Here is a 16,428-nt window from a genome sequence, read left to right as displayed (position 1 = left end):
CAGGTCTGTTGGTGTGCCCCAAGAGGCGATGGCAGAGCAGGATATGAATCGGGGCTCTAGCCTATGCCTGCACTGAGCTGTGATCCTCCTAGAGGCTGCTCAAGGCAGTTTCCTACAACTCTAACCTCATTACTGGACACTCAGCACAAGCTCAGATTTCTCACTGGAACCTCTTTGTCAGTTAATATAAAAATGACGATGGTTCTGCTTAAGGGTAAAAGTCACACAGGGAATGTATATCCTAACCAATGTCACTTCCTACATGAAATCTTCCCTAAGACCCATCAGGGTGTGATTTTTCTCTTAGAACTCATAATACCTTTTATGAACATCTTCTAAGATGTTGAACCTTACTGACTACATGGGTGTTAGCTGTTATTATCTGACAATCACATTCCTGTAGAATACTGCAAATGGAAAGATTTTTAAAAATTAAGAACATCAGGATAAAACTATGCTATTGAAATAGGCGGAGTAGGTACAGAAACGATAGAAATAGATTTATACGACATCAAAACAGTCTTCTCAGCTGAACTGTCCAGACCCTTTAAAGCATTCAAAATCAGAGGAGCATTTATGTCTTTTGACCAGCTCAACACTGAATTTCCTAAAGGTGGGCTTAAGACCAGAAAACTACTTGATCAAAAGCTTATAAAAATTTAGGATGTTGGAGGAAAGTTTAGAATTTCATGAAAGTTTAGGTACATACATCTTGAGGAAGAGTGATGGTTTTGGGGGGAATAATTGCATACTCCAGGTGCAAAAAGCAAACATTTACTTTTATAACATGGAGTTGCCTAGTTACCATATTTAGGAAATCGTGAAAGATACAACAGAGAGAAAGAAACAGAGCTACATTACTTGTTTTGTAATGTTACATTAGTGTTACTAATCATGCTGATTTTATTTTTGCTGTTGTTTAGTCACTAAGTCATGTCTGACTCTTTCATGACCCCACAGACTGTAGCCCACCAAGTTACTCTTGGTATAGCCGGATTTCCCAGGCAAGAATACTGGAGTAGGTTGCCATTTCCTTCTCCAGGGGATCTTCCCAACCCAGGGATCAAACCCATGTCTCCTGCTTGACAGATGGCTTCTTTATCACTGAGTCACTCGGAAACCCCAATTTTATGTGTCATCAATTTTTTATTATACTGTAATTTAAAGCCAGACTACCTTGAACTGTGAAATAAGGGCTGCCTTGTAGAGGTACACAGTATGTAACTCACTCTGCCCAGAGAGAAGTGAGGGTTAAAAATCCAGAAATCCCCAAGTTGTATTGCAGTATGATAGTACAAAGGGACCATTTGGACTCAGGTACTTGTAAAGCCACCTTTGTTGCTATTGCCAATGTTACTGATAAAAAAATACAAAACAGTATGTTCATAACAGAGCTATATGTACCACATGCAAGTCTACTTGAAAAAAGCCTTCTGGTCAATGTGTAGAAGGCCACATCTTTGGCACTACTGTGAAATCCTTGCAAGAAGGATCTACCAGTCACCTCGTGTATAGTTTTCCATGTGTTCATTCACTCATTCAGCCTGTAATTACTGAATGACTACTGGGTACCAGGCACTATGCTGGACACCAGGCAGAAATGATCTCTAACCTTAAAGAGTCTATAGCCTAGCAAGTGTGACAGAGAGTGAACAGAATACTGCAATGAAGAATTCTGTGTGTTGGGATTTCCCTGGCCATCCAGTGGTTAAGACTCTGTGCATCTAATGCAGGGGCCATGGGTTTGATCCCTGGTCAGGGAACTGAGATCCCACTTGCCACACAGTGTGGTAAAATTGAAAAAAGAAAAGATTTATATGTGGATGAAGGAGGGTTCTTGGGCACTCACACAAAAAATGGGAAGGAGCCTGACCCCAGTAGGGGAAGGGTGAAGGTGATTATGGAATAAACAGTATTGAGGTGAAGGTGTTATGAAGTTTTCCTTTAAGGCATGCTGCCATAAGAGTAGTGGATCAAGTTTACAGAAATAATTAACCTTTGTATCTTGTCACTACAAAACAATCCTTTGATCTTCTTAGCAACACTATGAAATAAAATGATTCCCATTTTTCAGATGAATCAGAGATTAACTGATTTACCTCAGATTGCTCATCTCGATGAATCTTTAGAGTCAATGAAAAATGAAATGAAATGAAAGTCTCTCAATCGTGTCCGACTCTTTGCGACCCCATGGACTATACAGTCCATGGAATTCTCCAGGCCAGAATACTGGAGAGGGTAGCCTTTCCCTTCTCCAGGGGATCTTCCCAACCCAGGGATTGAACCCAGGTCTCCTGCATTGCAGGCGGATTCTTTACCAGCTGAGCCATTCAAACCAGGTCTTGAATTTGAGATGACACTGAATTTAATTGCACATGTAGTAATGCCCTTGATGATCTCCACTGGAAGTCTACAGGATAATGATACTAAAGCAACTAAAACTGCAGACTTCCCACAGGTTATGCAAATCAACAGTAACATCTCACACCTGTATAATATTTCACAGTTTTCTAATCCTATGCCTACATAAGAAACCATATATAACTTGTCAGCTGAATCAAACAGCCAAGTTCTTTCCACTTAAATACTGATCATTATTGAATTGAGTGAAATGACTGATAGATTTCTTTCATACATCACAGAGCATGCAGATAAAATTTTACACTGGAAAAGGGTTGAGAAGATGAGTGCAACTGCTTTTTTATATCAAATCTCATTTCAAAGCTGTTAAACTTCTGTTTCAGACATGACAACACATTAGTGTTATGTTTCTTTTTCCAAGAATTTAATTGTAATGGAAATAATTTTTGCTAGATTTAATAAAATTAACCTTTACTCATAGAACTTTACTCACAGAATTTTATAGTTTTTCTTCTCTGTGTGACTTCGAAAAGTTCTGAATCTCAGACAAAGACGGAAAAAATAAATCTTTACTAATTACTATCAAAATAGGGACAATTTAGGGAGCCTTCCTTCACTGTTGTGGGAATATCAAGTGTTACAGCTACTATGGAGAACAGTACAGAGGTTCCTCAAAACATTAAAAATAGAGTTACCATATGATCCAGGAATCTCACTCCTGGACATACATCTGGAGAAAACCATAATTTGAAAATGAGAGAGTCAGTTCCTAGGCAGGCTGATAAGAAGTCTGGGGTCCCCGAGGAAAAGGGGGTCTGGGGCTCTTGAAGTGGAGATAGGGGTATGGTGTTCTCAAGGAGGAAAGGACAAGCTTTTTTTTTTCCCCCACTCTACATTCCTTAGTCTTAGTCACATAAAATGGCTTTTTTTTTTTTTCTTTAAGCCAGGAACTGATGATTACACAACAAACAACTCAGTTTAAACTCTGTACTAAGGATTAAAATAACAACAATGTATCCTGGTTATGGACAGTTTCTCCTTCCTGAAAACCTTCTGGCTAATCCTGTTATTTTACAATGTAAATTATGGGAGTAGGTCTAGTAAGATCTTTACAACCTTGAGACATTCTTTTGATTTATTGTAATAACTAATTAAAAAAGTATATAGCTCCCTTGCTAACACTAGCGAGGGGGGCTGTCTCTGCCTCCTTCTGATGTCTGTGTCAGAAGCTTTCTCTGTCCTCTTTCACCGTAATAAAACTTCTGCCACACAAGAGCCCTGAGTGGTCAAGCCTAGTCTCTGGTCCTGAAGCGAATTCTTCTTCTTCAGAGATCACGAATCTGACACCATTCACCGTAAGCTCTCAAAAAGATGCACGCACCCCAATGTCCATTGCACTGCAGCACTATTTACAACAGCCAGGACATGGAAGCAGTCTAAATGTACAGCAACAGAAGGATGAATAAAGATGTGGTACATATGCACAGTGGAATACTACTCAGCCATAAAAAAGAAGCAAATAGTGCCATGTGCAGTGACATGGATGGACCTAGAGATTGTCATCCTAAGTGAAGTCAGAAAGAGAAACACGAATATATGATATTGCTTATACATGGAATCTAAAAATAATGGTACAAATGAACCTATTTGTAAAACATAAATAGAATCATAGATACAGAAAACAAACTTACAATTACCAAGAGGGAAGCTGAGGAGTGATAAATTGGGAGATTCAGATTCACATATACACACTACTATATATAAGATCCCTTGGAGAAGGAAATGGCAACCTACTCCAATATTCTTGCCTGGAAAATTCCATGGACAGAGGAGCCTCGTGTGCTACAGTCCATGGGGTTGCAAAGAGTTGGACATGATTGAGTGCACACACACACATATATAAGATAGATAAATAATAAGAACCTATTGTATAAAACAGGGAAGTCTACTGAATACTCTGCAATGACTTTAATCCCAGGGATGCAAGGATTCTTCAATATCTACAAATCAATCAGTGTAATACACGACACTAGCAAATTGAAAGATAAAAACCATATGATTATCTCAATAGATGCAGAGAAAGCCTTTGACAAAATTCAACATTCATTTATGATAAAAACCCTCCAGAACCTCAACATAATAAAAGCTATATATGACAAACCCACAGCAAACATTATCCTCAATGAAAAATTGAAAGCATTTCCCCTAAAGTCAGGAACAAGACAAGGGTGCCCTTGTCTCACCACTATTATTCAACATAGTTTTGGAAGTTTTGGCCACAGCAATCAGAGCAGAAAAAAAAATAAAAGGAATCGAGATTGGAAAAGAAGTAAAACTCTCACTGTTTGCAGATGACATGATCCTCTACATAGAAAACCCTAAAGACTCCACCAGAAAATTACTAGAGCTAATCAATGAATATCATAAAGTTGCAGGATATAAAATTAACACACAGAAATCCCTTGCATTCCTATACACTAACAATGAGAAAACAGAAAGAGAAATTAAGGAAACAATTCAATTCACCATTGCAATGAAAAGAATAAAATACTTAGGAATATATCTACCTAAAGAAACTAAAGACCTATATATAGAAAACTATAAAACACTGGTGAAAGAAATCAAAGAGGACACAAATAGATGGAGAAATATACCATGTTCATGGATTCAAAGAATCAATATAGTGAAAATGAGTGCAATCCCTATCAAGCTACCAATGGCATTTTTCATAGAACTAGAAAAAATAATTTCACAATTTGTATGGAAATTAAAAAAAAAAAAAACCTCAAATAGCCAAAGCAATCTTGAGAAAGAAGAATGGAACTGGAGGAATCAACCTGCCTGACTTCAGACTCTACTACAAAGCCACAGTCATCAAGACAGTATGGTACTGGCACAGAGACAGAAATATAGATCAATGGAACAAAATAGAAAGCCCAGAAATAAATCCACGCACCTATGGACACCTTATCTTTGACAAAGGAGGCAAGATTATACAATGGAGAAAAGACAATCTCTTTAACAAGTGGTGCTGGGAAAACTGGTCAACCACTTGTAAAAGAATGAAACTAGAACACTTTCTAACACTATACACAAAAATAAACTCAAAATGGATTAAAGATCTAAATGTAAGACCAGAAACTATAAAACTCCTAGAGGAAAACATAGGCAAAACACTCTCCAACATAAATCACAGCAGGATCCTCTATTACACATCTCCCAGAATATTGGAAATAAAAGCAAAAATAAACAAATGGGACCTAATTAAACTTAAAAGCTTTTGCACAACAAAGGAAATTATAAGCAAGGTGAAAAGACAGCCTTCAGAATGGGAGAAAATAATAGCAAACAAAGCAACTGACGAAGAATTAATCTCAAAAATATACAAGCAATTCCTACAGCTCAATTCCAGAAAAATAAACGACCCAATCAAAAAATGGGACAAAGAACTAAATAGACATTTCTCCAAAGAAGACATGCAGATGGCTAACAAACACATGGAAAGATGTTCAACATCACTCATTATCAGAGAAATGCAAATCAAAACCACTATGAGGTACCATTTCACACCAGTCAGAATGGCTGCGATCCAAAAGTCTACAAACAATAAATGCTGGAGAGGGTGTGGAGAAAAGGGAACCCTCTTACACTGTTGGTGGGAATGCGAACTAGTACAGCTGCTATAGAGAACAGTGTGGAGATTCCTTAAAAAACTGGAAATAGAACTGCCATATCACCCAGCAATCCCACTACTGGGAATACACACCAAGGAAACCAGAATTGAAAGAGACACGTGTATTCCAACGTTCATCACAGCACTGTTTATAATAGCCAGGACATGGAAGCAACCTAGATGTCCATCAGCAGATGAATGGATAAGAAAGCTGTGGTACATATACACAATGGAGTATTACTCAGCCATTAAAAAGAATACATTTGAATCAGTTCTAATGAGGTGGATGAAACCGGAGCCTATTATACAGAGTGAAGTAAGCCAGAAAGAAAAACACCAATACAGTATACTAACGCATATATATGGAATTTAGAAAGATGGTAACAATGACCCTAATGTGAGACAGCAAAAGAGACAGATGTATAGAACAGTCTTTTGGACTCTGTGGGAGAGGGCAAGGGTGGGATGATTTGGAAGAATGGCACTGAAACATGTATATTATCATATGTGAAATGAATCACCAGTCCAGGTTCGATGCATGAGACAGGGTACTCAGGGCTGGTGCACTGGGATGACCCAGAGGGATGGGATGGGAGGTGGGAGGGGGTTCAGGTTGGGGAACATGTGTATACTCATAGCGGATTCATGTCAATGTATGGCAAAACCACTACAATATTGTAAAGTAATTAACCTCCAATTAAAATAAATAAATTTATATTAAAAAAGAATGGATATATGTGTGTGTATATATATATATAACTGACTCACTTTGCTCTACAACAGAAACTATCACAATACTGTAAATCAACTATCAGTTCAGTTGTTCAGTCATGTCCAACTTTTTGTGACCCCATGGATTGCAGCACACCAGGCTTCTCTATCCATCACCAACTCACGGAGCTTACTCAAACTCATGTCCATTGAGTCTGTGATGCCATCCAACCATTTCATCTTCTATCGTCCCCTTCTCCTCCCGCCTTCAGTCTTTCCCAGCATCTGGGTCTTTTCCAATGAGTCAGTTCTTCGCATCAGGTGGCCAAAGTTTCAGCTTCAGCATCCATCCTTCCAATGAATAATCAGGACTGATTTTCTTTAGGATGGACTGGTTGGATCTCCCTGCAGTCCAAGAGACTCTCAACAGTCTTCTTCAATACCACAGTTCAAAATCATCAATTCTTTGGCGCTCAGCTTTCTTTGTAGTTCAACTCTCACATCCATACATCACTACTGGAAAAACCATAGCTTTGACAAGATGGATCTTTGTTGGCAAAACAATGTCTCTGCTTTTTATTATGCTATCTAGGTTGGTCATAGCAAAAACAACACCCAGTTGTGGATGTGACTGATGATGGAAGTAAAGTCCAATGATGTAAAGAACAATATTGCATAGGAACCTGGAATGTTAGGTCCATGAATCAAGGCAAATTGGAAGAGGTCAAAGAGGAGATGTCAAGAGTGAACATCGACATTCCAGCAATCAGTGAGCTAAAATGGACTGGAATGGGTGAATTTAACTCAGATGACCATTACATCTACTACTATGGGCAAAAATCCCTTAGAAGAAATGATGAGTAGCCCTCATTGTCAGCAAAAGATTCTGAAATGCAGTACTTGGATGCAATCTCAAAAATGACACAATGATCTCTGTTCATTTCCAAGGCAAACCATTCAGTATCACAGTAATCCAGGTCTATGCCCTGACCAGTAATGCTGAAACAGCTGAAGTTGAATGGTTCTATGAAGACCTACAAGACCTTCTAGAACTAACACTTAAAAAAGATGTCCTTTTATTACAGGGGACTGGAATGCAAAAGTAGGAAGTCAAGAGATATCTGAAGTAACAGGCAAATTTGGCCTTGGAATACAAAATCAAGTAGGGCAAAGGTTAATAGAGTTTTGCCAAGAGAATTCACTGGTCATAGCAAACACCCTCTTCCAAGAACACAGGAGAAGATTCCATAAATGGACATCACCAGATGGTCCATATTGAAATCAGACTGATTATATTCTTTGCAGCCAAAGATGGAGAAGCTCCATACAGTCAGCAAAAACAAGAATGGGAGCTGACTGTGGCTCAGATCATGAACTCCCTATTGCCAAATTCAGACTTAAATTGAAGAAAGTAGGGTCTAGGAAACTAGACCATTCAGGCATAAGCTAAATCAAATCTCTTACGATTATCCAGTGAAAGTGACAAATAGTTTCAAGGGATTAGATCTGATAGACAGAGTGCCTGAAGAACTATGAACGGAGGTTCATGACATTGTACAGGAGGCAGTGATCAAGACCATTCCCAAGAAAAAGAAATGCAAAAAGGTAAATGGTTGTCTTAGGAGGCCTTACAAATAGCTGAGAAAAGAAGAGAAGCGAAAGGCAAAGGAGAAAAGGAAAGATGTACCGATTTGAATGCAGAGTTCCAAAGAACAGCAAGGAGAGATAAGAAGGCCTTCCTCGGTGATCAAATCAAGTATATTCCAATGAAAGTTAATTTTAAAATGCAGAAAATTTAAAGTGATGCAAAATATCGATAACAGCTTAGACTGTGACATGAAAGAAAGACTGAGTATTTCTCCTTAAAATGTGTTTGGTACTTCCTTCAGGATATGTCCATGCATTCAAGTCTACATTAAACAATGAATTTAATTCTAAGGCTCTGAGGCTTTAAAAAGTACTACTTGAATCAAGAGGAGTTTTTCTTTAGCAAATGTGAAAGTTGTCTAGAACTTTATCTGCCTCAAGGTAAATGAATAATGAATGAAAACAAATTATTACTTTTGGGGGAAGTGGATGCTGGGATTCACACAAAGTCATCAAAGAACAATGAAGCAATCTGGACAACTGGGCAGGTCTGGGCCGAACTCAGGATAACATTCAGAATTCTTGGATTAGTTTCTCCACAGTAGCTGTGTCGTTGAAAGTATTTCCAACCATATGCCAAATGTCTTTGGGGACCAATCACGGTTTCTATTACAGTTTGGTTTAGTTCACATTAAATTGTACCCAAAGACACAAGGCTATCTTGTGAATAGTCTGTATACAGTGAAACTTGAATTAACACAGTGAAAGTGAAAGTGTTATTCACTCAGTTGCATCTGACTCTTTGCCACCCCATGGGCTATAGCCCACCAGGCTCCTCTGTCCATGGAATTTCCCAGGCAAGAATAGTGGAGTGGTAGCCATTTTCTTCTCCAGGGCATCTTCCCAAACCAGGGATTGAATCCAAGTCTCCTACATTGCCGGTAGATTCTTTACTATCTGAGCCACCAGGGAAGTGCTTAATTAACACAAGGTACCTGCAACAACAGGTGTATAAGAGAGTGGCCTAGGCGCTATTCTGCCTTAGTAAAGGCGGCATCAGCTGGGGAGAGGAGACATGGCACTCTCCCACAGATCTTATAAGGCAAGCCCAGAAAGCAAGCTGCACTCGTCTGTGATGACAACCAGGCTGCACTGAGGGTATCGGAGACTCCACCATTGGGATTGGGGGTATGTCTGGGATATGGATGTGTGGAGACCATGTATCACATTGCCTGCAAGGAAAAAGGAGTGGGATTTTCTGCTAAAACCTCATGAGAGAAAAGAAGAAATTAATGTCCTTAAATGCATCCAAGTTAACAAAGATTATGACTGCAAGTGGATGCTTGGGAATGTGTCTTCATCGGTTGCCAGAGGGGAGGCAGGCCCAGCTGTGGCCTTCCTAGCATGCACAGTGGATTGCAGAAGAGAAACACTTTCAAGCTGAGGACCTTGCAAATGTCCACCGAGAAGGTGAAAAGTTCAGGCCCTGCTCTTGGAGGTCTCGGGGTAAAGGCTCCTTTCTCTCTCTCACACGAGTTTTGTGGCCAGGACTACTTCACTCTCCATTCTGCTGTCTGGCACAAGCCCACCCGATGGCACAACAGCCCAATGCAAGGGGCAAAGAAAACTGCTGAGCTTCAGCATTTCCCTTGTAATCCTTGGAGAACAATTTTGTACTGAACTTGTATCCAGGATACAGAACACTTTTTCCTATGTTGAGAGGGAATGACACAACTGAGCATTGTGGTGTGACCTAAATTCACAGATAAATATTTGGATGCTGATTCGCCCTTCACCTGGCATTAATCCTTTGCCCTGCATTTTCAGGAAGACATGATGCAGCCAGGGAAGGTATCTTAGGCCATAATTGCCTCCTGATGGTATAAAAAGCTTTTGTGGGACTGGACCTGCTCTCATGTTACCTTAATGTCGGCCACTGAGAAAAAGGCAAGTGAGAAGGAGAAAAACCTTCCCCAGAGCTCGAGCTGCCTTTTCAGCAGGAAGCAGAAGCTTTTGGCCTCCATCTGATCACAGTTTCTGCAACCCAAACTCAAACTTTACCCCCATTTCTGTGTTTATGTTTGCTGCCTTCTAAGGGTACAGTAGCCCAGGTAAGCCTAAGCTGTATATCAGCTCTGCCTTCTTCCCACACAGAGATCAGTAGAATTGGAAATTCTAGCACCTTCATCATCTCTAATTTGAACCAATCGCATCACAGTACAGAACAGTATAGTCTCAGGCTATGTATTGTATGAGATATTACAAAGCTTTCCCTGTTTCACTTACTGATCAACACAACTAGCTCTTAAGAACAATTTTAATTAGAAAGAGGATGTCCTTCTACATGCAGTTTGAGTACTGGTCTTATTATTTTTCTAATGCTCTCTTGTCCAGAGAAAAGGTAAATGAAAACATTAAATGTTCCCGATTGTTCTAAGAGTCTTTTTCTGCTCAAAAGGGCCATCCTCTTTTAAAATTTCATGCATGTTGCTATTCCTTGAGTTTTATCATTTGTCAACAAATCAACTACCTGCTTAGCAGCTCTCATGAGGGATTTAAAATAGCCGCCATGAAAATCCTGGGCATTTACTATTTTTATAACAAACTTGATTGTCACCTATGATATTTCAAAGATCACTCCTCATATAGACATCATGCTGGAAATTAGATGCAGGACCCGCTTTCCATGGAACATTATGCAGAGGCACTCTGACTAATAAATCTTTGTAGCTAATGCATTCCAGATGGAAGCCATGTCTCACAGATTTAACCTTCCTAAACCCTTCCAAAAATTCCTCCCATCAAAAGCTTACAGAATGAGATACGTTTGATTGAAATGAGATCATCAATACATGACAACTAAGTAATAGTACAAATGATTACAGCTCACAGGAAAATTGCCATATTCCTTTCCACAAAGACATGGTTTTGGACAACTCCCAGGACAAGAAGATGGACCTGATATGTCTTACTGGGTGGCTTAAGTGCTTTTTTTTTTTTTTTGAGTTCCCATTGCTATTAACAGATGCCATACAGGGAACAACCATTTCTGTCTCTTAAATTTTCATACATGCACAACAAAGGCTGCTAAAAGGAAGGATCAAGACTCTTAGAGGAGCCACTAATTAACATCCTGTTTAATCATGTCACCACAGTTAGCAGTCTACATCATTAGTTTATGTCAGGCAGACATGGTAAAACATCTAAACACCCACATGTAGATTCTTATAGAATCAGTCATGTGCAATGGCAAGGGCGGTGTCATACAAGACTGTAGATATTCCTGCAATGTTTAGAGACATTACAAATCACCCCATCACAGGCTTAGCTCGTGCAGCCTTTAAGCACTTGGCTTTTTCTTCTAGTTGTTTCTCAAACACAGGTCAACTTATAGCATGTGATATTTTATATATTTATAGGGGAACGGAACTTCCTGGAATGATAGGAAACACCATACACCACTGCCTGTTCTCAGATAAACCATCTGCAATAGAATGCCACCTCAAGCAATGAAGCGAGTTTCGCTGGAAGCTGCCCTCAAAAGTTTTAAGTTCGTAACTAAATGTCTCTTCTACCCACTCTCCAAACCATCTCAACTTAGAAACTGAAATGCAGTAAAACATTATTAATTACAACTCATGAATGAAGGTCAGACTGAATTAGCGAAATACAGTAGATCCCCCTTATCTGTGAGGGTTCTAAGACCCTCAGTGGGTTCCTCAAACTCAAGACTTGTAACCCTATAACCTGAAATCCAAGTATGTAACCCTATATATACTATGTTTCTTCCTATATATACATACCTATGATAAAGTTCAATTTATAAACTAATCACAGTAGCAGATTAACAACAATAACTAATAATAACAAATAGAATGATTATAAAAACATACTGGAATAAAGTTATGCGAGTGTGGTCTCTCCTTAAAAATATCTTATTGTACTACACTCACCCTTCTTCTTGTGATGATGTGGGATGCGGTAAAGTAGTGAGGTGAATGACAAAGGTACTCTGATACAATGTTAGGCTACTACTGAGCTTCTGAAAATATATCAGAAGGAGGACAATCTACTTCTGGTGATCCTGGATCATGGAACCATGACAATGTTGATGGTTGGATGTAATGAGCAGACTATGTTGATGCTTGGGGATCCCAGGCAGGATGGAATGGGACAGTATGAGGTTTCATCAAGCTACTCAGAACTGTGTGCCATTTAGAACTTCTGATTAGTTTCTTTTTGGAATTATCTATCTAATAGTTTTGGACCATGGTTGACCACAGGTAGCTGAAACCATGGAAAGTGAAGCTGCAGGTAAGAGGGGACTACTGTGTGAATGCGATCACGCTTCACAGTGAATGAATAAATGAATGGAGGCAAGCGTTTCTTTGTTTTGCTTTTACTATCCACAACTGCATAGTTGGTAACCTCAGTGAATTGCTCACAAACATTCTGGTCTATCTTAAAAAGCAATCCTATTTGTAGCAACTGCCTGGATGTAACAAATTACTAGGCTGCCAAATTTACACAAAAAGCTTCTCTTTAAAAGTGCCTGGTGGCCCTCCACATGACAGAAACACCACTGAGGAGCAGTGCCGAGACCTGGGCTCTGCTTCGGCCCTAAGTGAACACTGTGTGGCCTCAAGGCTCCACTTGGCCCCCAGGATACTTCCCTTCTGCACCTGGTAAGGGAGACTTGGCTACAGTTTGACATGTCTCGCCAGCAGCACACCTATTAAAATCACCTTGTTTCTGCTCCCAGTATACCCATCTATTCTTCAGTTTCTGCCTCAGTAAATCCTAGGTTAGGATCCTGGAATAGGACAGTTGAAAAGAACACCCAAGCTGATGTCCTGAGAAGAAACTACACTGGATAAACCCTGAGATCCCCTTTGCAGCTCTCCAAAATCACGATTCCACTGACTATATGCTCATATTTACTTATAAAAATGGTTTGATCCATGCCTAGGGATAAAGGTCTGAAACGAAACACCCAACAACAGTCCATAACCCCTATCAAACACTTATCTTACCGGCTGTTGTTCTAAGCATGCAGCATGTTTTACACTCCCAGATGCCTTAGGAGGCTGGCTTATGGGTGGAGCCTCTTCATGATCCCCATTGTATGGGAGACCCACAGAAGGTTAAGTAACCACAATGTTAAAGGCACATTATTCCCTGATTGGTAAAATTAAGGATCATTTTCATTTTTTTTTCTTTTTGCTTTTTCATATTTCCAATATTAAGAAAAAAATCATATATTCCTTATAAGACAAAATATGGTTACAGTTTAAAAACAAATTCCATTAAGAAGGTTCCATGTAGCATACATTCATTGGTACAGAAAACATAGAACAATGGGCCTGCTATTAAAAGTGTGTAAAAAGTCAGAAAGTTATAAAAAAATAAAAATAAATAAGAAAGGTACATTTTCTAGAAACAGGGTAAAACAAACAATCATAACTAAGCATGGGACTTGGTCCCTGGTAGCCATGACAAAAAGGGAAAACCTTCAGAACTGCAGAAAAATCTTCAGTTAATAAAGTAAGCATATCAGATCATCAGGAGAACTGAACTTCTCCAAAACTCTAAAGTTGGAGAGGAATTTCCAAATAGGTCTTCAGGTAAGAAAATTGATTCTGCTATTCTAGCACTTTGAAAAAATAGGTCAACAATGCAAAGGCAAACTTAAGCCCAGCTGGGGTTGAATTATCATAAAATCTGGATGGCAAAGTCAGAACAAAAGGATTTTGACTCTATCAGATTGCTGGCCCCATTTTTTTTTTTTTTCTCTCTTTTTCTTTTGTTCCAAAATTCATGGATAACAAATCCAGAATATGCTTTTTTGTATAAAAGGCAGATCTCCATTATCAGGAAAAGCCATTTTTAGAACAGTTTTGGTTTCTTTAATCACAGCCCTTAAAAGGTCTTCTAGATGCTAAATAACAGGGGATATTGGTAGGGGATGGGAGGGAGTAAAGCCCTTTATCAGCTAGAGGACAAGCCTTGCTCATGAGTGACACATGCAGAATCAACCCTAAATCACACAGTATAATTATCTTCTTTATGCTCTGGCTCTAAAATTCTTAAGAGCCCCTGCCCAAATGTCCTCCTCACTTTGATCTATGGTTGTAATCTTACATTAAAACTCAATCACACCGGGGAATGTCATTTTGCCAGCTTTCAGGCAGGTCTTAACAATAGACCCCTGGCTGAGACCAGCCTGGAAGAGATCAAGCACTCTTCACCTTCCGGAGCAGCAGGGGCCTGGCGAAGCAGGCACACCTGAGCGAGGGCTGCTCTTGAGCTTGGAGCCTGCCTGGCTCATTCAAAATGAGCCCAGTCCACATGCATGTCTGAGTCAGCGGCCACTGTTACTGATGCTCATTGCATTTAGCTGGTGTCCTATAGCAGGGGAGAAAGTCACTCTGCAGTACCATTGTTTTTTTTTTTTTTCCCCTTTCAATAATAGGGAATATGCTTACCCAGATAAAATTAAAAAAAAAAAAAGAGTTTAAAGCTGAATAGGAATAAAGGTGATTGCTACCATTGGTCTAGCAGATCATCAGGCTGAATATTCAGACTTGATTTATTTTATCAAACAGTCACTTCATACTCTTTCTTCAAAGACTGCAGAACAAATGCATTTGTCTACTTTTTGAGGAGTTCTTTTCACATTAGATTAGAAAATTTGGGATGTTTTTCCGATATCTAATCCTATTATGCTCATTAATGAATCCAATCTGCCTCTATGATTACAATGAAAGAAAGTGGCAAGGGTCTCAACATTCAGCCCCTCCTTCACAGAAATGTTAAGCATGTGGGCCCAGCCCCACCTGAGAATCCAGATCCAGGAGCCTGAGTGCTCTAAGTACCTTTCAGTTCCTTCGGTGTCTTGTACTCACTTGTTCACAAGGCCACTTAAAATTAAACCAATATAGATTTTGGCTCCAGCTTCAGCCAAGTTTCTGGGATAAGAGGGCATCAACATTAATATGATGAGACAAAAGGACTATTGCAACACATTTTCAACTCTTCTTTTTCTAAGAACAGTAGATTTTAATCTCATTATGAATTTAATGCACAGGCTGTTAGCAGACTTCAGCAAAAGACAGCTCCTGACTTAGAAGCCCAAGCCCTGCCCGGGGATGTAAATGATGCTTGCATAGCTACTTTGGCACAGGGTTTAAAGAGAAACGGAAGGTTTTACACAAGGGTTAGAGAACCTTATTCAGGAATTTCTATTTTTTCCTGTTCAAAATTCTGAGTAGCCTGAAGAAGACTTGTGTGTGTGTGTCTTTTAGTTGCTCAGTCTCGTCCGACTCTTTGTGACCCCATGGGCTGTAGCCCACCAAGCTCTTCAGTCCATGGGATTCTACAGGCAAGAATACTGGAGTGGGTTGCCATTCCCTTCTCTAGGGGATCTCCCCAACCCAGGGATCGAACCCAGGTCTCCTGCATTGCAGGCAGATTCTTTACCTCTAAGCCACCAGGGAAGCCCAGCCTGAAGACTTACATTATTTCAGAATTTGTCTCTCCATAAAATAAGTACAAGAAAAGGCACAAGAATAGCAGGTCCATGTAAACTATTCCATTCAAGTGATTGTAAGTCTACAATTAAAAAGTGAAATGATAGATATACTTACGGCTGATTTGCATTGTTGTATGGGAGAAACCAGCACAACATTGTAAAGCAGTTTTCCTCCAATTAAAAAAAGTGTTAAAAAAGAAGTTAAAAAAGTGAAAAGAATCTAAAATAAATCATAATAATGAATCACATGTTTGTAGCAGATACTTATTTTTAATGTTTATTATCCATGTTAAAACATTTTTTTTAACTTAAAAGAAAAGCTTACTATAAAACAGCTAACTCTAAGGTATCAAAATGATGAAGGTGAGCAGTGAAGGGGATGAGCTAAAATTTGCTAAGAACTAAGAATGGGCAAGGCATCTCATTTCATTCTCAAAAATCCTATGCAGCAGTTTCTACTGTGTCACTATTTTACAAATAATGGAACCGAGGTCCACAGACTTGGCCAAGGTCACATGGCTAAGAAATGAAAGAAGCTCAGATTTCAACTTTACTGGGCCTATGA

General features: G+C 39.3%; 1 protein-coding gene across 1 annotated transcript in view; it reads right to left on the bottom strand.

Moving 5' to 3' along the window:
- Positions 1–16,428, bottom strand: part of NPAS3 (neuronal PAS domain protein 3) — an 841,230-nt gene that overhangs the window by 378,577 nt on the left and 446,225 nt on the right. The window lies entirely within an intron of this gene.

This window comes from Bubalus kerabau, chromosome 19, assembly GCF_029407905.1.
Source record: "Bubalus kerabau isolate K-KA32 ecotype Philippines breed swamp buffalo chromosome 19, PCC_UOA_SB_1v2, whole genome shotgun sequence".
Classification (NCBI taxonomy): Eukaryota; Metazoa; Chordata; class Mammalia; order Artiodactyla; family Bovidae; genus Bubalus; species Bubalus kerabau.
Note: the sequence above shows the minus strand (reverse complement) of the source record. Positions and strands in the feature narration are given on the sequence as shown.